Below are 22883 nucleotides of genomic sequence, written 5' to 3'. Positions count from 1 at the left end.
ATGTGCGCCGGGCCGCAGAGTGCCGCGGCTCAATGGTGTCGCCAGGTGTGTCCTGACCTGGACGGCTGAGCCGGGACATCTGCTTGACGGCATTAGAGCCATCAAGAGCGCTGCCATAACCACAGATTAAATGGCAGTAAATCTGAGGATTAGATCCACGTATGAATAGCTTCCATTCATTTTTGAAATCCCCCTCAGTAACTCTGGAATTTCCGCGGGGAGAGACAACGTGGCCACCAAAGACCCGCCCACGCCGACTCGTCCGTCTCCCGGTCGTTGTTTTTCAATCAGTCTGTGGCAAACCCGTCGTCAGTCTAATCTGCTCGTATCTCGGCCCTACAAGCTGTATCCGAATGGCAAATGGCACGCAACAGCATTCATCAAACCACCCATCCGTCCAGCAACTAAGACGAGCTCCACGGGCCCAGAAATGTCCACTCGTATATTCTAGTGCGCTCATGTGAGAGCAAAATGCTTTCCGTGCTCTGCGAGTTGAGGGTTATTGTATGTGATGACGTTGGGGGCGACGTGGATGATGACAAAGACAAACTGGCCCTTCCTTCTTCATCTTGAGTGAATATGCATGCGCTCAGGACACGCTCGCCCCCCCCGAGAGACCTTTTCCTCCCACGGCAAGTCTCCCCCAAACGCCAAACCTCAATCCCCTCTCTAAACCAAGACCACTGCCAAAACGCCTCCATAACACAGCACCAGGGCGCCAAAGATGGCGTGTGCTGCACCTCCACTGCGTTATGACCGGAGAAATTTGGTCGAGATTAAAACTCTTGGAAACCTGATTCCCTCGTCCATAAGTCCAGTATCGGTCATCACAGCTGACCTTAATTTCCACCTAGCAAGCGGTGATTAGTGTGAGGAGGCTCCATTAACCTTTGAGAAACAGTGTGGAGGCTGCAGAGTCTCGCCAAGTGGAACGCTCTCCTTACTACCTCAGGAAAAAGAAAAGACTGGTGAGATATATATATATATATATTTTTTTTAAGAGAGATACTGAGAAACTCAGTGTGACAGAAGAGCCGCTCCTGTTAGGTAAGCACATTGAGCCGTCGGGCCGGCACATTCATCACCACACAGAATGCCAGTCAGCAGCACCAGCCGGCTCGCTGCCGCTCCGCCACGACGCTGTTACTGCGATGAGGTGGGGAAGGGAAACGGGAGAGGGCGGGGGGGGGGGGTGCTAGAGTGACAGCAAGGCATTAGTAAAGCAGATTTGGACCATTCACCGCAGCACTTGGCAGTGCAAATGTTTCCGTGTATGGTTCTGGTGGTTTTTATCAGCATTTCCGCCGCACTGATAGACCGTCCGGGGGGCTGCCGATGATATCATTAGTACACATGTGGGGTAATACTCTGGGTGCAGGCCGTGCCAAGATCAATGGACGGCAGAACTTTGGATCAATTGATTAGTCGGCCTCTGTGAAGCCGCTAAAACATATTTTTGTGCACAGTCAACGCGTTGTTGGACAGGCTGTGAATGAATTGGGCGGCTGCCTGTTTTCAGAGGGGTTCTGCGAGTGGATCTGTGCCATGTGACAAGTGAGCCCGACTGGCTGCCTGAAGAGCTTCCTGCTCTCATCTTAATGTCGACCGGACCCACTACCCATTACCCACAAAGCTCTAAATGATGGCTTTCTAACATCTCTCACGCACAAGTGAAAACGGATCCCGGTGTACCGTTTCCATTTCCCTTTCGTCGTGGTGAAAATCTCCCGGCGCCGAACTATCAAAGAGGTTCTGTTTGGAAAAGCATGTAAGCAGCAACAAGCCTGCGAGTAGTAATAGAAATGTGTTGAAAGTTACATGCTGTGCAAAGGCAGATTGCATTTCACGTTGAAAGAAGTATTTGAAGGAAATACATCTTTGTCTGGAAAATGGAAAATATCTGAGAAATGAAGATTCTTCCAGCAGCTTTTCAGTGATTTGGGGATTTTAGGATTGCGAGACATAGTGACATTTGTGTATTTCCCACAAAGCTATTTTAAAATGACCAATTGCATAGAAATCTATGAATTCTGAAATAGGCAAAAAGTGATATTTGTATGTGTATGTGAAACTAGAGAAAACCTGGTTATTAACAAATGTTCATTTAAAAAATGTGTTGATAGACAATAGAACAAATAAATTCAGCTTTTAGGGCTTTTTTGTGTTCTCTCACTAAATACCTTTGGTTGTTGGACTGTTGGCCAAACAAAGCAAACAATTTGTAAATGTCCCAACGGGATCTAAGAAATATTTAATGGGCTTATAACCCCTTTAATGACATTTCAGATTCAGTGATCCAGCTGAATTAACACCTCTCTCGTAAAATGCATCTTCCGAGCCTCACAGAGGGGCCATTACATGCAGGCCCATTGGATTGCATTATATTTGCAGATACCCCTTTTTTCGAGCGCACCTCCTGAACAGCGTTCGTGCTTGGATCATAAGCGCTCTCGTCTTTGCCTGCGACCGACTTGGTCCCAATCATGCCATTTGAGAGCATGCTGATTGCATTAGGAGGGAGCTGATTGCCGTGATGAGCAGAGAGCTACCGAAGGGAAGAAAGTGGGCCATCCACACTGAAAAAATAATGACAGGCGGGGTGCGACGAGGTAGTGAAAGAGACTTTATCTCCTTCTTAACGATAGCCCGGTGCCCCTTTCTCGAATGCAAACCGGCCGGAAACAACCCCGTTGAAATGAATCTCTAGTCAACCTTGAGCTAACAGCATCGACCACCGTAACACTTTTGCCACTCGCCAACACAATCTAAATCAAATTTAAGTGAGGCCAATCTATCCTGAGGGTTGAATCTATTCGAGGCTTTGGGGCAGCATGACGTAATATATATTCAGGTACACAAAGGCTAATGCAGGTAAATCACACCTCGCGGACTCAACTGCTTGACACTAAGCTTCCCGGCATACCAGCCAGCTCAAGTGGGCGAGGAATGAACCCCGTTATGTGTCCTGACACCGGGCCCTGCTCCCCGGCAAATAAAAACATGCCTCTCACTTACTGGCTGCCGGCGCCCACGGCCCCCATACATCAGCATTATAAAAGGAGCTCGGCAGCCTCAAGGTCAGCTCAATTTCCTCCTGCCGTTATGAAGTATCAGGATCACAGCGAGGGAGGGCACCCACACACATGTTAAAAAATGATTTAGGAAGCGAGGGAGGAGAGGGGGAGAGAGGGGAAGGGGAGGGGTCCGGGGTGGGGGGTGTGGAGTGTGAAGGAGAGGTGGTGTGTAATACAAAGAGGAACTGTGACAAATCACCAGGAGAGAACCAACCCCTTCCACAGTGAAGATGTGTGAGTGTGGGCATTTGGGAGAAAAAGGAGAGCGCATTAAGCCCACTTGCTCATTCCACACGCTAAGAGAATATAGCAGTCCGTAGAAGTAATGGGATTGAACCGTTTTTGTTTAACAAGCCGATTCCACTTGTGTAATCGCTCAAGTGTTAAGTCGGTGAAACTACAAAGCAATTAGGCCTACTGAATTATTGTTTCGTAAAACGTGAATACGATGTTTACCATTTACTGTAATTAAATTGTGAGCTGCTGCGCGGGCATGACAGCGACCTAATGCAAACTAAATGTCTTTTTCCTTCTGAGATCTGGGCCCATTCATCACATGCCCAAGCGATTTGATAAATTACACAGAAGCATGAAAGCTGATCATTTGCATGGCAGAGAGTTGGTGTGTGTGTGTGTGTGTGTGTCTGCCTGAGCCGGCAGTCATCCTTGGCTTCTTCACCGGCTGAGGTTTGACATCTTCAGCTAAGAGCCTGGGGAAATAACAGCAAATTCACTTAATGGCAGCACCTCATCTATTCCTCATACAGGGGGGAGGAGAGAGAGTTCCTCGAGGTGTTACAAAATGGCTGTGTGCTCTCGGCTGTGCTGCCGTCTCTCCCGTTCGCTGGGCTGCAGGTGTGTGTGTGTGTGTGTGTGTGGGAGGGGTGGGGGGGGCATTGAGATCCATAACACGCCCGTGGTCAGCCACCAGCTGTAATTTGCAGTCAACTCTGACCCGTTTGCAAAAAAAAAAAAAGACACCCTGCTTGCGCTGTAGCTACAAAGCTTTTTGTGGTGACAGCATAATCTGGTTCGGTGTGTGTGGTTGCATACTAGTGTGTGTGTGTGTGTATATCTGAACGTGCAAAGAAAAACATACACATACAGAGACCTAAATGCTGTGACGCTGTGCATGGCTGCAAGTACGTGCACGCTTGTTTGTGCAGGTGTGAGTAAGCATATGTGCGTGTCTGTGTGTGTGTCTGCGTGCGTGTCTGTGTGCGTGTGTGTGTCTGCTGGGAGAGATAAAGAGCCAGAGGTGTACTGGCCCTACATCACCGTTGCGTGAGGTTTTGCAGAACAATCCAAAGCAGCTGGGCGTTTCTCGGTGAAACAGCAGGTTTGCCATCTCTGCAGCCGGAATCCCCCCGAGGCGATTTCCAGAGCTTCTGACCGCGGCGCAGACCACGTCTCTGCGACTCCGACAGCACGCCACTGCTTCCCCTCGGCTGCACGCCGTTTCATTCTGATCGGATGTTATTCGTTTTACTGGAAAAAAGACCCGGCGGCTCAGAGGCTGTTTACAAGAGCCGCAGCTCCTCAACAATCTCGCCCAATTGGGACTGTTAATAATAAATGACCGTGTGGATATGCTTTTGTAATCACCCTAACCTGAATACTTCTCGCATCGAGAGAAAGCATAACGACATTAAGACCTAAGCCTTCCGATGGCTTTGTTCAGCGGCATTTAAGATCCACCTTAATGGAAGGGTGAATCATGATCACAGCTTCGACAGTATTTTTTTAAGAAATCTACCTGCTTGATAAAACAGGCTCACGCCATCTGACTCAGCTTTCATGCAGCTGCAAGATGAATAGTACAAAGCCCTCAGCAAGTGCTATTCCGGAATCCACACAAAGGCTTCAGAAGAGCAACAACACGACAGGGAGATGTGGTATGGACCTGGTGACAGGAAGGAAACTGATGTTGCAACATAGTGTGGAGCAGCTGTCTATATATATATATTTATCTATAATTATTGGGCTACGCCGCTTTGCTTTTAAATGTGAATTAGTAACTCCCACAAACAGGTAAATTGTAAAATTGATGCATGCAAATGTTGATAATAAAACCAAAATCCTGCAACTATATATGCAATTATTTGGATTTTTAATGAATGTAATCTGCATAATTGTTATGAGACAAAAATAAAAATCCCTATTTCCTGAAGCGCAAGGAATTCGCTGTGACCAGAGGGGCACGTTCTCATTCCCCGCTCACGTATTAAAAAAAGCCCATCGCTCGCAGTGCAAAAGCATCTCTTGCCGTTTCACCACTGAGGCCACGCGGTGTTATTTGCATACATTTCCAGCAGCGGCGTCTGTTAATGGAGCGGCCGATAACAGCCGAATAATATGTAGCAGCGAGTGCAGCGGGCTGATGGATGCCTCCCGTGTGCCTTCCTCTTACATAAAGCTCTCACTCCTCTCCAATCCGAGTGAGTGGCTTCCCACTAGACGGCTCCCCGCGGTTAGCTTGTCAGCTACCTCTCCATCTCTTTCCCCCGCACCTGCAGCTGACACTGCCAGTGTTCCGTCACCCACCTCACCTCACCTCGCACCCCCCTCTCCCTCCCCGGAGAAAAATGTTCACCCCCACCCGGCTAGCTCCCAGCAGCCCCTGGGGCACGGGACAATTAAAAGGAAAACGAGGCAGGAGCTCAGAGGAGCTGTCGTGCTGAGTCTCATATGGGACCTTGCTGGTAGCGCTGCAGAGTTGAGGGGCTGCGGGGGGGCCGGGTGGGACAGGAGGGGGGGGATTGGTACTGGAGCCCAAAGAAAATAATATGCTACGTCTGCTGTGCTTGAGATCAACATTCACTGTGGTGCAGGGCACTCGCAGCATATCAACACACACACACACACACACACCTGAAGGCAATGCAGTCTGGCTGGAGGAATATTCCCGGCCCTTTAGTATTCAGTCTATATTGTCTGACACACACACACACGCACAAAGACATACAGCTATATTCTGGTGTGGGCCAATTAAAGGCTTGCCCTGACTGCCCTTGACTACACTCCCTCTACAATCCATGTCAAAACCTTCTGCACTGCCCTCGCTCCTCTTTTTGGCTTCGTCGACTTCTTCCTTCACATTATTTGCTTGTCCGTCTTTAGGGTGTGAAATATTTAGCAGCCCCGTCTAAATACACCTTCAGGCACAGAGTCAGAGCCGCCTCACCTCCCCAGGTAAGTAGTAATGAGAGAGAGAGAGAGACGGTGGAGGAAGGGCTGGTGTAATAACTCATCAACATTGTTAAATCATTTCTCCCCTCGGCGGTCCCCGGGTGGTCTCGGCTTGTGTTATTTCGCTGTCAGGGTTCAGTGGCACCGGGCTCCCGGGGTTGAGTTTGGCCGCTTTCCGGGCCCAGTGCTGTGTTAAGCAGGTGTCAGGGGAGTGCTCCCCTCAATTAAGCAAAGGTAAAGTAATGCGGCTCACCGCGGCGGCACCATGAATACATTAGTCTGCGCTGTCACCACAGGCTGCGGCACGGAGACGCACGAAGAAGACGGACAGCTGGCCGCTTGGAAACGCTGCTGAAGCCCATTTTATTGTGTCTGTGATGTAACTAAAGGCTCGTTTTAGACCTCTGGCACTAAGTAGATGAAATGGCCTACAGGAGATCATCTGAAAAAGCCTAATTCGTGGGGATGAATACATCAACATAATCAATTGTAATATATACCAAAAAGGAAAACAGCATAATAACATTTTGTTTTAGAGTCGCTGGGAGTTAGGCTAATGACTTGGTATTAGCTGTCTGAGTGGATGGCACTGGAGGACACAGAATCCTTGTTGCGTTAATTAAAGCTCAGTGAATTGATGAAAAATTAGCATGACCCACGGACTCAGTGAGCAAAAGAGCCAGGAAAAAAAAAGATCCCTCCGCTAAGTCCCCGTCAAGGCGAGACTTGGAGGAAACACAATTCAGTTATACGATTAAGCAGAAGCATAACTGGGAAACATTTATGATGATTGTATCGGTTTATACACCGACCTTTTTAGCAATTCATACCACCTCACTCGCAAAATTAATAAAAACAGCTTTCTTGACATTTTCAGCCAGCGCACCACAATCAACCTCTTATTTTATTCCCTCTGACAAAGCCAACCGAGAAGGGGGATTATAAATATGTCAGCAGTAGCAATAAGGCCGTCTTTTGCCCGTCTTTACGTGGGAGCATTACAGTGTGCTGGACGGGCGTACTGACAGGGGCTGATTGACGGCTTGGATTGGCTTCACCGTGGACGCTCCGTCCACCCCTCTCCCTGATGGGACATGTCAATGTAAAGACACATGAATGCAGCAGCCTGTCCTCCATTTTCTCCCCCTCTCCTCCTCCTCCTTTGTCAGAGTCGGGGAGAATGACGCAGTAAATACAGATGCCGTATGCCACGTAATTCTGGGGGCCCACTGCCTTTTATCTGCCGCGACAGCCTCCGCCGCTGTCGAAATCAAACGGCCGGGCGCGCGCAGGTGTGTTGGGGGGGGGGGGGGGGGACAGAAGCTAGTGTTCCCTTTAATAAACTGCCAGGCAGAGCAGCGTGAGAGGAGAAAAGGGGAGGCACTCAGCTGAGGGGCGAGGAGAGATGGGAACAGGGAGAGCACTCCTGCAGGCATTCGCTGGTATTGTGCCGCGCCGCACTTACAGAGAGCCAATGGGGAGGACAGGCAGCAGGGAGGGGAGGGGAGGGGAGGGGAGGGGAGGGGAGGGCGAGTGGAAGGGACGGTGGGCAGCGCAGTCAGCACCTGCCCCCAGACTCCAAACGCAGCCCCTCTGAGCTGCCAGGGTCAATTAATTACATCCATCTCTTATCGCTCTCCATTAGGGTAAAGAGGGAGGTGGGGGTCGAGGGGGGAGGGGAGGGGGGCAAAGCTCCAACCGCCCCCACAGCTTCTCGTTCTGTTGACGAAGCAATCAGACGTCTACAGAGATGACTATGAGCAAATGGCCTTTGGATTTTATAATAATAAAGTAATTATGAAGAACAATACAGTGCCCAGTTAGTGCTTAGCAGATGTGGGGATATTTCTTCATGTCCTTCGTGGTGTGTTTATAGTGCTGGTCAGCCCAAATAAATAACATCAGTGGATCAGTCATCAAAACAATAACAAAAATAACATGTATTTGCGGCCTTGTCCAGCAATGCAAATAATTTACAATAGACTTATATCTCAATTCCCCAAATCCTCACAGTGACTCATTCAGAGTGTGTGTGTGTTTGATAGACAGAAGAAAGAGGGGCTGCTGCTGCAGCTTTGGAAATAAGACAGCTTTTTGTTCTGATCACACAGCTGTCACTGGCAGCACACATATGCATTTTACCTTCACACACACACACACACACACACACACACACACACATTCACCCCTGACATTCAAAGGTGGTGGGACAAGAGGATTGGGCTTTAGGCGCCAATCCCTAAATACCTGGTCCGTGTTTAGGAGCTCGCTCCACCGCGACGCCTCTAACACCATTAACGTCCTACCTTATAATCCAATTATAAGCCATGCGTGTCCACATCAATCAGCCATTTTCATTTGAGCCTGTGCTCTTCTTTATCACCGTTACTGCCTCGGTAATTGAGGCAGCGCTATGGAGAGGCTGTGCAGTTTACCTCCATCTGGGAGGTCAAGAGGAATGCAATTGGTTGACAATGATTATGCTGCAGCTGATTAGGATACGGGGCTACTGCTGAATATTTAGCGCTGATTAGACTAAGCCCTGTTGAGAGCCATGTGGCTCGCAGACAAAAGGGACACGGCACAGGGCGGCGCGAGAAAGCTCGCAATCAGCACGGGCTGGTTCACACGGGCTATCGCCGAGCTGTAATGGTTCCATCTACGCGATCGGTGGATGAGCAATATGGTTTCATGGTGATATTATAGCGCATTCTTAGGGAGGAAGAAAAAACAAAAAAAAGACAATAATAAGGTCCGACCAATATCCCATCAAAATGTAACACTCGTTTCATTGGAACCATTACAGGAGGTCAAAATGTGCTACAAATAGATTTCTAGGTTTGCCCGTATGACAGGAAACAATCCATAACTAAGCAAAAGAGAGGTGGACATATTAATAAGTAATACACAAAATGGCTCCTCTAGTCCCACATTCCCCCCCCTCACCAGTGATTGTGATATTTACCCAGAAACTGAAGTGCACTCCTGATTGAAAAAGGAGGAGAGCACCGGATGAGGGAAATATAAACACAGAGCGACAAGACAGCAAAAACAAGGGGGGGAGGAGAGAGGGGGAGGGAGGGGGGCGCAGAGGGAAAAACAGATGGAGGGAGGCAAGGAGACGTGCACTTATTTGCAGAAACTTTAACCGCCATGATCCTTAATAAAGGAACGCGGCGGCCATCGCTGAGGGCGAGAATCACAGTCGCTGTTGCCTCTTCCTCTTTTCACGTTGAAAGCGCCGGCGCTCCCCTCACTTGTCTCTCACCCGGTCAGGCGGCTTGTCAGGGTGACAGATGCAGACACGACCACTGACCTAAATCGCTCTTTTCCACCGCATTAACCCCAGTCTCCCCACAATTCTTTTAAGCAAAACACCAACACAGTCCTCGCGACAGTGAGACAGAGCCAAGGACCAAACTCCCAACAGGCTAAATCACCGTCTGATGTCCCTCGGGGGACTTTTTTTCCATCCAGCACAAGTGTCGCAGAAAAAGGATGTAGTGTAAAGAGGTGGATCACAAAAAAAACATGTTTGTCCACCTTGGAGCCAACATGGGAAGGATCGATAATGCTTTAATTACTCCAGCCCATGTTTATGAAATGCAATAATCACTCATTAAAGATGCAGACAGCGGGCGAGCAGGCGGCCGGCCGGCCGTCAATGCTGCGTGCCAGGGGGAGGAGGAGGGAGGGGAGGGAGGGAGGGAGTAAATGATTCATGGTTTGATATCTCTCCTGTATAATGGGCTCCTCCGGGGAGCTGCCGGGGCTCCACTGCAGCGACAGACAGACTGACCGCCTGTTCCGCTCACACTCTGCCCGGGCTGCTTCAGACACCGAGGTTTAAAAAGCCTACCTTGAAAAGCAAATCAGACAGTAGGGACGTGTACTAACGCACGTAAAGAGGAAGCGACTTGATTTAATATCGTCTGAAAAGGTATCTGGGGGCATGCGCTGCCGGAGGAGGGGAGGAAGGGTTCGGGGGGAGAAAACATTGGCTGCAGAGATACTGGGGATACTTGTACCAATCCCCCGCATCATCCTCCTTGCCGCGCCCCCCCCCCAACCCCTTTCCCGTACCTTCTCCCCACCCTTGGAAACAGATAGAGGGGGGGGGGGGGGGGGGGGGGGGGATGAAGAGATTAAGGATGTAACGTGTTGGGCTAATCATAACATAGACAGTTTAGTGCCATCTCGCATAATTAAATGCTTTGCACTAACCACCTAATGCATACTAATTTGGAACAATCCACTCCTGGAGCTGGCAGACCATGAAGCTCCCTGCAGAGGAGCCCTTCCTTTCCCCTCTCTGCGTGTGCACGTGTGAGACACACACGCACACTTTCCAGGGAGCAAGGTGCTAAAGGTCAGGCCGTGGACTTGAAGGGAAAGGTCAAAGCATTATTACAACATGACTAAATAAACAGGCCCCCGGCCCGCCGGGCAACTGTGAGCGCTCACAGCCTCCGCCCCAAAAAACGTCCGTACGCGGCGTGCTACCTGCCCGCCTGGCTGCCTCGGATTCAGTTTCCTCCCTGGTCTTTACCCACGTACCCCGCCAGCTCTTAGACAGCTGACATGAGGAGTGTCATATCCTGCCTAGATTCTTATCCTCGCTGAGATCCACCCTAGATGCTCTCTTCCTCCTGAATCTCTCTCTCACACACACACATGAGACAGAGAGAAAGGGAGGCAGGGCTGCTGGAGCGTGCTCTAAAGCACATTAATATTAATTGCAGCAGTAGCTGGAGTGATAACACGGACAAGATGCCCCCGTGAGGGAGCTGTGCGAAGGCAGCATTGGTGGGGAGGCTGCAGAATGAGGAGCATTTCATCTTTGAATCGCTTGTTTTATATTAGAGCTGGCTTAACCTCGCCGGCAAAGGGGATTTGTGTTTGTGAGTAGTTACTGTGTGTGGGTGGGCGCGTGTGTGAGAGAGAGGGAGCATAGACGTGCACAGGGTGATAAAAAACAGGCAAGATGAATTATTAGTCTAGTGGCTCGATCCACAGCAGTAGACGTGTGCTCCAAACACAGAGTGCTTAAGCCATCTTGCTTTTATCTCTTCTTCTACTACTACTCCTCCTGGCACGGCTACCTTTTATGTCCTGCACGCTGAGCGCAATATTCAGCTCTGAAGATGTAAATAACCTGCCGTCATGGCGTCAGCCGGCTTTTTCAGTAGAGTAAAAACACAGAATCCAGCTGAAGCCCGGGTGCTGAAGCCCATCTCCACCTCTAAGCTCCTTTTTTTCCTTTTCTTCTCCCGCTGCAGGAAGAGCAGGCGACCGTGGGCATCAAGAGATGACAGCTATCTTTACAGTCCTCCATTTTTACCCCCCCCCCCCCCTCTCTCGCTCTCTTTTTTGTCAATTGCTCTTGAGAAACCTGACGCCGTATTTACCACCACCTCAGTGTTTGTTTTTTTTGCCGTTTGGTTTTGTGCTCAACCGACTCCCGATTTCCCCAAAGTCTCATCAATGCCCCATTACCAAGTCAAATCAGGTGGTGCTGCAGAGATTTGCAGGGATGCAAGCGCACACACACACACACACACACACACACAAAAGAGGCTTCATTCAAGAAGCCCGGGAGGTTTTGCACCAGCAGCTCCGCGGTATCGGTCGGGAACAGGGCGAGGAGGTGAGCGCGGGAGAAATCACTGCTGGCTAAATGCTCATGAGTGCTTTGTGGCTCACAGGGGCAGACGGAGATGCGGTAATGCTTCTCTCTGACACTCCTTTAGGCAGCTGACCGGATTGTAATCTCCTGGGTCCTCGAGTCACTTGCCATTGTTTCTCATTTCACGAGTCACGAACAATTAAAAAAAAGACCACTCCACCCCCCCTCAACCCACCCACCTACACCAACACGTACCACTGCATTCCTACAAGCTAAATTCCCTGGGAAAGTCACACGCATTTCCCACTTTCATCGTCTTTATCTCTCTGCAACAGCAAATACGAGGTGGAGGCGCCCTGTGTAATGTAAGCAGCTGCTTACAGAGGAGCCAAAAAGAGAAAGGGGGTGGTGGGGGGGGGGGGGGGGGGTGGAGGTGGTAAAGACGACATGTCCTTCTACTTTTCTTTGCCTGTTGTCTATCTCTTCACAGCAGCAGCTGCACAGGCAAGACAAAAAAACACTCCGGGGAAGAGTCGGGCAGAGGGAGACAGAAAGAAAGGCAGCACTGAGGATTTTTGTCTTTTTTTTAATTTTTAATTTTTCATGTAGATATTTTCCTCAAGCCCGTTGTTGATTAGACAGAAAAGACAGAGCGCTAAATGCAGAGGGGGACAAGGAGCCGAGAGGCAAGGGCTGCCAGCGAATCTCTTCCCTGTGACAAAGTCGTCGCACTGAGGAGGAAAATCTAAACTCCAGCAGCGAGGAGAATTGTTTGGGCTTTCATTACAAAGCGCCTGTGCACTTATGAAATCAAAGCCACCTCGGCTCGGCTTTCCACGCTTGGGGTTTCGCGGCGAGCGCTGGCTGTCTGGCGATCAGATCATTTAATTTGTGCCAAGAATACAAAATAAAATACATTGAAAAAGGAGGACACTGAAACCCTTGATGGGGGGGCCGCTGCTCCCCAACCCTTCCACAAGCAGTTAATCAGGTTGTCATCAGTAACACCCAGTAACATCAGTGATGTATAACTGAGGAGGCAGAACAAAATAATCTTTTGGGGGGGGAATAAGCTCCTCAGCACAGAGAACCAGGCCTCGGTGCCAAATGGCATTTTCTTCATTTGAGAAGGCGGTGAAATGGGGAGAGGAGGAGGAGGAGGAGGAGGATTTGCTCTGCCCCGGCTCGGCTAAGTGACAGCGATTCCTACAGTGAGTCGATTTGCTGCTTTTGAGTGCCTGGAAACTTGTCTGGCAGAGTGCTCGCAAGGGAAAAGGATGGATGGGCGAACGGGGGGGGGTGGGAGGGGGGACCGAGCCTCACCTCTCACTAGCTGTCGTCTATTTGTCTGTTCATCCCCAGAGGCCTTTGGGCTGCTTGGTACAACAAAGAGGGGGAGAAGCCACAGAGAGAGAGAGAGGAGAGAGAGAGAGAGAGAGGGAGCTCTGCGGCCATCCACAGACAAAGCAAAAGCAGAAAGGACAAGGATGCAGGTAAATAGTGAGGGGGGGCAGCTGGCGGGGAGCTGAGGCAGGCTCGGGTTTCTAACGATCAATCAGCACTCACTCCGCGACAACAAAGACGCGGCTTATTACACAGCACTCACTTCACTGGGCAGATCTTATTTGCTATTAAAGCGTACCAACTTATTTGAAGAGCTTTGGTTAACACCAAAGCAGTTGCACATTAATTACCAACCTGACCGTGACACGTTCAAAGACCTGCGGTGTCGGTGCGTGGAAAAGGATGTGTGCGGAGCAACATTTAACTGACTTCCAGCCCCTCAAATGATCACACAATGCAGCTGGAAAACGGGCGGCTGACGACAGGAGTAATTTACCACATCGCCGATTTGAAATGGGAGCACTTGAAGATGACACAAGAGACAACTTTATTGTCATCTTAAAACGGATCCATGAAATCAATGGGAGGAGATCAATGCCGCCTCTCGCACTCTCTCGCAGCACTTTACATAAGCCGCAACAAGCATCACAGAGGCCATCATCTAGCTCACCGATTTCCTATGCAGACACCTCCGGGGCAACAAAGCATTGCTCACTCCATCAGTGCAACAGTCACATCCATAACTTCCCTCACGAGGAAGGAGGAGGAAAGGAGAAGAGCTTTAGGGCAGAAAAGACCTCAGGCCAGCCAGAGACGGATGGGGAGTGCTGGAAGGAAAGAAGGATGCAAGAGAGGGAGAGAGGGGGGGGGAGCAGGCGGCAAACAGAGCGTCTCCATTAGCGTACAGCGGCTAACTGTAGCCGAGCGCCGGGGTAGAGCTGCTCGTCCTCTCAGTTAATTAGGATTTCTGCGGCTTCATTTTGGGGGCGAGGGTTGGCCGTTGGGAGGACGTCGGAGGCTTGATTGCCTTTTATTTTGCAGCCCAACGGCCCGGCTGCCTCGGCTGCTTTATAAACAAGCGATCTTGCAGATTTATAGCGTCGCCGCAAACATCCATTTCAATAATTACAAGAAAAGCTGTTAGCGGGGACACAATGAACAGCTCGCTCACACACACACACACACACACACACACACACACACACACACTTATTTTTTCTCTCTAACGTCACCACTCCCAACGCGTCCCCCCCCCCCCCCTCCTTCACAGGATCTAATTTCCATAGATGTGCCCTTTTCATGATTGCGTATTATAAAAACGTTAAAACAGACACACAACAATTGTCCTCAGTCACACCTCACGCGGCGTTCAGCCCGCCCCTGTTCTGAAGGGCGAAGCAAATACTGTGAATGTCACATTTACATCCGGATCTTAGCATTCACGTCGTCACAAAGAAAAGAAGACACGCGATTTCTCTGCGCAGCAATTACAGCCGGCTAAATGCGGTAGTGGTCAGAATCAAGAGCAGAAGAGTTCTTTGAACAAATCCTCATAAAACCTCTTTGGAGATGTATGGGATTACAAGAGCGATTCCTCGATTTAGCTTTATTTTTATACACTGGCGTCATGCCTGGAATTAGAGATTATAGCACTTGAAAAAGTGCATGTGTGAGACAGACCTGCGCGCTGCTCTCCGTCAAAGGCAATTGGGAAAGGGAATAATAGAAATCATTCTTTAAGAGGCGTTGACAGCAGATTCAGAACAGAGAGCTGGAGATTTCATTTGAATAAAATCAATAATTGTGTTGACTTGCTGTGTACTGCCTTCCTGTCTTCCCATCTCGCTCGCTAATGTTTCTTTCATGAGCCAGCCCACTGCTGGTGACATTATAGCTACAGCACTTCCACAAGTCCCCAATGGATGGGGTGAAATGGTTGGCGTAAAACACAATTAGTACAGTCCATATGGCTGCTGGTGGAGGAGGCGCAGGAGGGGTCCCGTGTGGTCCTTTCGGAGGTTTGCTCTTTTGTTACCTTAAAGATCAAACTGTTGTCATAATAATGGGGCCATTTCCATTCTGCTGCTGGGGTATTTTCTTATTTTTTTCTTCTTCAACAGATCCTCACATTGTGGAATGACTCTCGGCAAATAAATTGACCAACCTTGGCTCGTAGCCTAATCAATGGCTCATTCATCGTGATTAATGGCTCATATTGAATAATGGGGAAATGTAATGTGAGGCGAGCGTTACTTCCTCATTCCGGTGCTCAGTCCGATCAATTGGTTGGAAACGGGGTTGTTGTTTGGGTTTTTTTGACCGACGGAATGTGCTGATAGGAGAGCGCGGTGTTCGACCCGTGTAAACTGAGCACAGAGAAAATGATTTACTGTGCTTTAGGCGCGTCTCATTCTCTGATAGCTCGGTATACTCTGCCTGACAAGCGTTTTTCTTGCCCGAGAAACGCAGACACCTTTTACAGAGTCGAAGCGAACAACAACAGCTTGAGGCAACAGATTTATTACAAATTGATCTATTAGATAGCACTGCTGTGCTTCGCTGTTTCCCTGCCTCCTCCTCCTCCTCCTCTCAGCCTCTGACAGCCTTGCCCTGATGGTAGCTAGAGTGTATAAGAGTTGAAGTGCTACAGTGGCAAATCCAAACCCAATCCTCAGAACTCAGAACTCATTTTCTCCGCGCCGGCTGCGGGAACCTGGGGTTCGCGCAGAGTCAAGACGTCCACCCTTAAATCCGTGGTCGAGTGCCAGCGCCCTAAAACTGAAGGCTCGGCGAGTGCGCCTCACCTGCAAGGGCGAGCAAGGACGCAGTTCACTGGAGGCCCCTCGTGAACGGGAGCGCGCCACAATGTCACCGGGGTCGTTTCCCCTACGGCGGCGCGAACCCCTGAGCTCGCCGCTGGCCCGTGTGCCGCCTGCATTAACACGCCAGTCACAGGTTCTGCCGCTCCGCAAACATCCTGCGCCCCGCTGACGTGCAGTCACAACATAAGTGCAATGCTCGCATTAGTCGCGGAGGCCATGCGGCACAAACGCGCCACCGCAGAGGCTTTAATTAAAAAAAAGACAAAGATGTATGCATGCCTGGACAATAGACAGCTGTTATTGACACGTCTTATCTATAAAGCAACCAATTAAATCCACTGCATCATTTAGACTTGCTAATCAAGGGTGGCTCTCTTGATTCTTCCGGCAAAGTGACTACCTTCATCCATGTGACAGGGAGCACAGTGCTTTACACACACGTTAACATCTGTCTCAGATACAACAGCCTGCATTATTTATCTATTGTTAGCCGAGCTCAGCAATGAAATATCTCCACACGGCTGTGTGCAAAACAGTCAAGAGGCACAAAGGCACAACACAGTGTGTGACGCGTGCCCCTCAAGCTGAAGGTTCAGATAAAACAGCAGCGGGTTTGTCAGGTTGCGTGGCCTATTCAACAACACAACACCGTGCTGAGAAATACAACCGTTGATAGTAACAATGCGCGCTGACAGAGTGCGGCGCGGACTCCATTGTGCTCCTTTCCTTTAATCACCTCCATCTTTCTTCCGTGCTGCAGAAAGAAAAAGAGCGCAGCGAGAAAAAGAGCTGTTGGCTTGCGGATGGCTTGTGACGCTGAAAACGGGGCATCATCTAAAGATGTGGAAATATTCTAGGGGGAGAGTGTGTGTGTCTATATCAACATCTTGAGGCAGGCAGCTGCAGGGGGTGTGCACAGTAAAACACTGGTATGCATTGTTTGTTTCTGCACCACGAGCGCCATGCCGTGTCATTACATGAGGCAATCTCTTACCTAATCAGCGCTGACACACACACACGCACACACAAAGCACTCCTACTCCTCCTCATCACTCTCCCCCCTTTTCTCTCCCTCTCCTCAGGGGCCAGCCAGCTGATCCTACACCATTTCATTTCCCCCCTTTTTACTGAGATGGCAAATGGCTGACTGTTTTTATGTACACTTTCCATTCTTGGTCGTTGGCACTGTAATTGGCGTAAATGCTATTATTAGCCTTTCTTGCCCAAATGCTGAAAAGAAAACGTACGCTAACATTTGCACGATGTGGTGTGTTTTTCAATTAATAAGTAGTGAGACGCATGAGACGTCCAACCATGAGTAAGACTCCCAGATACTGGTGACAAAAGACAATCAGCTTTGCAGTCAATTTCCTCACACCTTTTAAATGTATTCACTGCTCTGTGTTTGCTGTTGCCTCACGACTCTTAACAAACGTTATCACGGCCTCCAATTCCCATTTCCACACGCTCGTTGTTCAACCCTTCGTGTACTTAATCACGGACTGAAGACTGAAATGCGGGTTGAGTTGCAACACTTATCTCTGAGGCACATACAAAATTGAACATTGAAAATATGAAGAGAACTTCTCTCTTCTTGTTGCTGTACCTAGGACCTGCCAAGAGGCTGGCAAGAACACAACAACACATTGCGCCTGATCGGCTGAAACGCGATTCACGCCAAGCGCGGCGCAATAAAAACCCAGGACCGAAGTGAGACCGACTTCGCCGTGGCTGAGCTCAAAGAGATTTGATCACATCCAGGACATCAAATACTACTAGCAGCATGTGGCAAGACAGCTCACAATTGTTAACACGGGTAGCGCTCGCCGATACCATCTCTTCAGCACAATTGTGCGGCGGCAGAGCTCGGCCAGAATCAAATAAAGATGAGGCATGATGCAGCGAGCTTAGATCTGCTCTTATGAGAGGTGAAGGGAAGCTGTCAAAGAACACAAAACACGTCGAGCATCTTGCCTCCTCTGACTTGTATAAGCCAGGAATGAGATGGGGGGGGGGGGGTGGGGGCGCGCTTTCGCCTCATTTCTGCTGGTGTGCCCTGTGCGTGTCAGTCCAATATCTTTAAACAACACATGCAAGGCTTTGCTACAGCCAATTACCCGCCTCTTGGCACGGGAACTGAAAAACATCTTTGGAGAACAATAAAGAGAGCTTGGCTTGTTGTGCGTGCTGTCAGTAAGTGCTGACAGATTGTTATTTTTAATGAATATACAGCACTTGAATGGCCCATCAAGAGGTCTTAGAGAGAACATTGCCCCTTTGTTCAGAGCATTAATTTGCTACGTAATAGCCAGATATCTTCCAGCGAAATATGGATATCTGCACAAGAAGAAGGCAAATCCGTGCATCCACTCGCTTACCTATTGTGTTGTCTTTGCAGGAGCTTTGCATGATCAGTAGAATCTAAATACAACACTTTCTCTTAACTACAGATCTGAAGACTAGCGTAACTACCTCTACAGCTAACATAATTATACAGAGAATAAAATCCTTGAGTAGAAAGCACACTAAATCCACTTAATCACATTTATTCGAAGCAGAATGGCCTTGCTGAGAGTAAAATGCCCCCTTTAAAAAAAAACAGACTTGACACAGCGATGACAGGTTATAGCACCAACTCCTGCAGCAACACAATGCCATAATACCTCAGCATACATCATATGAAGTAGCTCTGAGACTAGTCCCAGACATTATTATGAGGAATCATCCGTCAGGACAATTCACGGCGACGGAAAGATGTAGCGACGGCTTCTTGGTGAATCAGAGCCAGAAGCCGTTCGAGCGCAGCATGTACACACTGAATTCCCGAACATGTGTATTGACAAATCATCCGACAAAGAGGTGTCAGAGCGCAGTGAAAAGGGGATTTTCCGTAACATTATGTGGCCCTCCATTTGCCACTCAATATCACTCACAGAGAGCTGCCATTGCTCAAACACACAGAAGTGATTAAAGGGAAATAGCAGGGTTATTACAATTCTCTTATGATTATTCTGCTGCTCCTACTACAGACACCCAGCTAGATTAACATTCGATGGATGGGGTGTGTCATTGAATATATGAGTCAAAGTAATTTTACCCACAGCTGCTCTTGAGAACTCTTTCAAATTGGAACATTATAAAACCAGCCTGACCGCCTCCGACCCCTGAACTACAAGATAACCTGATAATGACGTTAAAAAATGTTTTTTTTAAAAGGACTTTACACAGTCGTATACGAAAGAAAACCCCACCACAGACGTCTCGTTTTCCGGTATTTTAGATTATCTTCTTGGATGAACTTAAAAAAGTGATCTTCATACAAAAACTATAATCCAAACATCTAGGTGCTTTTCCGTGGGCGCTGTGCTGGAGTAGTAATCAAAGCACAGCCTGTAATGGCAGACCTCTGTAACCTAATCCAGTCAGTTTACAGGCTAAGTGGTAGTTTAAGAAAATCAAAATCACAACCACTAAGCATCTGGCAGCAAGAAAAGCCCCCAAAACATCAGATGTGCCCTCTGCACAAAGCACAACGTGGAGTGGAGGACTGCAATGACTTGATATAAGGATATCTCCATCAAAATCTAAAGCAGGTTAAAATCAATTTTTGTTAACACTTGTGTTTGTTCAAAGGAAGAAGGAGATCTAACCTGTTATTAATCTTCTTTCTTGTATTAAACGTTATTTCCGGACACACCAGTCCATGTGGATACATCCAAATAACCAACACACTGTGTAAAAATATGGCTGTATGTGATATTTTGTTTACCTGACCCTCTACTGTTGAACAATAGCACACGTAACAAACATTACATGACGTGTTTATGAACGTGTTTAAGGTCAATGACCTCTCTCTTACAGTCATGTCATTATAGCAGGTGGCAATCACGGAGTAGATAATAGAGTTGTGCTGCAGATGACTGCAAAGTACCCAAACCTCTGCATGTTAGCTTGTTTACAGTCAACAACACACATGATGTGCTGTTGAGCACTTCAAAATGCATTGCTGTCAGGTTATCGGATAATGTATAACACGTTATAATCAGCTTTATGTTGTGGCACTTTGACAAGTAGTGAAATGCAGGCTTTGATGCAAGACTAAATGACATTCTTTCAACTGAAAATAGATTGGCGTTAATGCAGTAAGGAATGTGTTTGAATGTGTTTCACGCATTTGATCTTTGTGAACAGTGTTTATTCATTAGTTATGTTGAAGTCCACAATTGTGCATGGCTATAAAGCCCATAAAGCACTAGTCACAAGTAGGGAGTCATAAGCGCTCAATAAATATAAATCACAGGCTATTAATGGCAGTGCATCACGTTACAGCTATTAATGAATGAATAGAAACCGTCTTTGGAATCTTGTTTATAGGGCAGTTTATGCAGGGTGTGTGTGACTGTAGTTTATTTCCTAACTATTTTTAAACTTACAATTCATAATAACTTGGACATTACCTCGCAAAGCCTCAGATGAAAGTAGAAACACCAGAAATAGCACTATCCCTGTAACCCAAGTGGTCTCCAATGTTGCAGCTCAGATGTGTTGAGATTCTCTGCCTGCCAGAGGTGAAAAGTGCTCATGCCAATTCTGCCCAATCTATTTGTTGACAAATGCCTCCTATGAAGATGTTACAAGCCTTGCATCTTTGTTTCTATAGGTCAGCTTGAATGTGCCGTTATCTAGTGCTACTATATGTTCAAACCGTCCCCAAGCAAGCTCGTCAATAACGACAAACCATAAACCAGACCACAATAATTGAGCACACAAAGACAGCAAGTTAGCTCCGCCAGCTAACGTATCCAAGAGCTAATGACAATAGCTGAGTGGGCTCAGACTACTCCCTGGAACAAGAGCTACTACAGTGGCTGATTTAAAAATGGGAAAACGTTTGCTTTGGGGTAACGCAATGCGAGGGTACGTGCACGTTAAAAACACAAAGCGTTCAATAATATTAAGCCATATTGAGTGTGTGTGGCATGTGCACTGTGCTAACCGGTGTCAACGAACTGTTGGTACCCAGACATTAGCCTTCTCCTTGCTGGCATTTCCAATCAGTGCTAGTCACTGGCGCTAGCCGCTAACGTTAGTTCATGGCAACCAGCAATAGTAATGGGCAAACAAGTCCAGCAGCTAACTAGCTAGCGGATGCTAATGGGCAAATTAGCCACATAGCTACCAAGCCAGTGTGTACGTTAACGGTCCCAACGTTTCTCCAAACTGTTTATATTTGTCATTTTCTCGCTCGTTTACTGGTGAACGTTAAAGGCGAAGAAGACGGCTGGTTGGAGCTCACAGCACTTACCTTAGAGGGCTTGATCTACAACATCTGTGATTTGTTTGATGAGCGACTGCAACAACAAACAATAGCAGCAGCAGCAGCAGCAGCAAGAGGCAATTAGCCAACGTTAGTTAGCCAAGTGTCGCCACTAACGTTGCACAGAGTGGCACAGCAGCTGCAGTGCCACCTGTGTATCTTCTCTTTATGTACGTTACCTATAACGGAGCGGACCTCGTTTCACACAATGCTGTCATAAATGATGGACTTGAGAATAAAGAGGGAGTAATCGTTGCCGGAATGCTCTGACTAGTGTGTGTGAGGTGCACTCAGCATGACAGCATCCCTCTTCATCTTGGGGTGAGAACAGTTGGGGGGTTCTCAAAGTTCAACCGGTGAAATATCGTCACCCACTGGCCAGAACTGGGAACATCCACTGAGAGGGAGAGGAGAGGAGAGGAGAGGAGAGGGGAGGAGAGGAGAGGAGAGGAGAGGAGAGGAGAGGAGAGGAGAGGAGAGGAGAGGAGAGGAGAGGAGAGGAGACGGGAGGAGAGGAGCCGGCGTGGGAGTCCTCGGGGTGTCTATTCTGTAACACTTGGTCTATCTTCATCCTTATAAACCTGTGATAGTGTGAGACTATATTTAGTGACTGTCAGTGAGCCAAGAAGAACACAATAGAAAACTCTCTCTCGGGTGATCTGAGTGTACTGCAGCATTGGATGTAAAGTAAATATATTGGATGTGATTTATTAGGAGAGCCGAATAGAATTCCTTCCTGGGGAATTAAAGACACCAGGACGTCAGATGTTAAGACCTGGCACCACACAAGGCAAAATTTAAATGAAATCAAATGTGATCAAATAATAGAATTGGAAGACTGATATATGACAAAAATTCATTAAATATTAGAGCTATTATAACAAAATTAAGTAATAACAATAGACAAAATACATTTTATCACCTGGGACAAGACAATCTCATTGAAATTTTTTTTGACGACAATAAGTGTTTCATGTCCAATTTTCTGAAAAGAAAACATACCCAAAGCATATAAGGTTGGACCCCCCTTTTGTCTTCAGAACTGCCTTAATTCTTCAATTGGTACTAAGGGGTCCAAAGCGTGCCAAGAAAATATCCCCCCCACCATTACACCACCACCAGCAGCCTGAACCCTTGATGCAGGGCAGGATCGGTCCACACGCTTTAATGCGGTTTTCGACAAATTCTGACCCGACCGCCTGAATGTTGCAGCTGAAATCGAGACTCATCCGACCAGGCAGCGTTTTCCAATCTTCTATTGGCCAATATAGGTGAGCCTGTGTGAATTGTAGTCTCATTTTCCTGTTCTTAGCTGACAGGAGTGATACGAAGGGTTACTGGAATTACTGTTACCAGTCTGCCATCTCAAACCAGTCTGCCCATTGTCCTCTGACCTCTCACATCAACAAGGCGTTTCTGTCCACACAACTGCCGCTCACTGGATATTTTCTCTTTTCGGACCATCCTCTGTACGGTTGTACATGGACGGTTGTGCGCGAAGATCCCAGTGG

At 48.1% G+C, this 22883-nt stretch overlaps 1 protein-coding gene across 3 annotated transcripts in view; it reads right to left on the bottom strand.

Moving 5' to 3' along the window:
* rerea (arginine-glutamic acid dipeptide (RE) repeats a) overlaps positions 1-21711 on the bottom strand; it is a 106654-nt gene extending 84943 nt beyond the window's left edge. For 2 of the 3 annotated variants that reach the window (XM_040192438.2, XM_078093062.1), the window contains exon 1: positions 21361-21711. The gene's annotated coding sequence lies outside the window, so the exon portion shown is untranslated. The remainder of the gene's footprint in view (positions 1-21360) is intronic. The other variant, XM_040192439.2, reaches the window with a different exon arrangement.
* Between the last annotated feature and the right edge of the window lie 1172 nt (positions 21712-22883).

The sequence above is a fragment of the Gasterosteus aculeatus genome, chromosome 2, assembly GCF_964276395.1.
Source record: "Gasterosteus aculeatus chromosome 2, fGasAcu3.hap1.1, whole genome shotgun sequence".
NCBI lineage: Eukaryota > Metazoa > Chordata > Actinopteri > Perciformes > Gasterosteidae > Gasterosteus > Gasterosteus aculeatus.
This window is presented reverse-complemented; position numbering and strand designations above follow the sequence as displayed.